Source organism: Poecilia reticulata, linkage group LG22 (assembly GCF_000633615.1).
Source record: "Poecilia reticulata strain Guanapo linkage group LG22, Guppy_female_1.0+MT, whole genome shotgun sequence".
Lineage (NCBI taxonomy): Eukaryota > Metazoa > Chordata > Actinopteri > Cyprinodontiformes > Poeciliidae > Poecilia > Poecilia reticulata.
Window position 1 is genome coordinate 5,738,148 of NC_024352.1, and position 1,254 is coordinate 5,739,401.

A 1,254-nucleotide genomic window follows, 5' to 3' on the forward strand; every position below is an offset into this window, starting at 1 on the left:
TAACTGTCCTCTCAGCGGGGGGCGTTTGGTGGTCGCTACATGCAGGTCGGGTGGCGTTCAGCAGCCCCAGCTGACCCTCATCCCTCATCTCAGGAGAGGCAGGAAACTCTGTTTAGCCAYGAATAAACAAACAGTCCTCCCTGTTGCAACAAAGAAAAATATGTTTAATTAATTTAATCCGCTAAGCAGTAGCGTAAGAAATAATAAATGAGTGTAGATGTGGCTTTATTAAACTTTTACAAAGTGTCTAAATTCAAAATGTGGATCGCTGTAATGAGCTCCTAATGTAACAGAAACAGTGAAGCAAAGTCGACGTTGGCTAAATTAGTTTTTGCTGATGATGGCAAAATAAAACCCGCACGGAATCACCGAAACTGTAAAAAGTATCTCAAAAAGATTTTGAGATGACTTAGAAAAATAGTTAGTGATACTTGATTTCAATTTGTTTTGCCATCATCATCTTTTGGCGTGGTAGCATTAGAGCCTGGTTCTGTTCTGTTGATTACTCYTTACACAGTCAATAAGATGGAGAACAAAGTATCTTCAGTCAGAAGCTTCGTTTCACACAACTGCAGTACAGACTGCTTCACAGTCATCAACCTCTTCATCAACTCTTTGAAAAACCACAGATAATATGAGGTTTCMCTCTAGACTTGATAAAGTATTTATGAATGTAATGAATCTTTGCATACATTCATGTTTGATTTAATGTTTGAAAAGGAAAGTCCTGTCTTATCCTAGGAGAAATGGTTCACCKTGGTGTAGGATACTGTCGACTAAAAACTAAACAAAAGCTAAAATGACTAATTGTAACCAAAATAAAAGACATTTGCAGCTTCATCACCTTTCTCTAAAACTGACATGTCCCAAATATTTTGACCCAAATTGATTCATTTTACCACCACGTCTTTTTGAAATCCTCTTATTCAGTTTTTMTCAGATTGTTTTTAAATGTCTCCAGATGCAAAACAGACGTAATGTTTACGTTTTTTTTATTTTTTCAAATCCAAAATGGATTGATAAACACGGCGTAGTAACCGTAGAGTTGATTAGATTTAGATGTTCACTCGCCAACAGTGCAGCTTCTCATCCAGTTTGACGATCAAAGCTTTGATAACGCCGCTGCACAAGCTGATTTACACAGTTGGAAAGGGTTTGGGAAACGCTGCAGGGCAACACAACCAAAGCTGGTTCAGTCAAGGACCTCATGCAGACTCTTCTCTCTGGTTTCATTTTGAACGTTTTGGCCAGAGA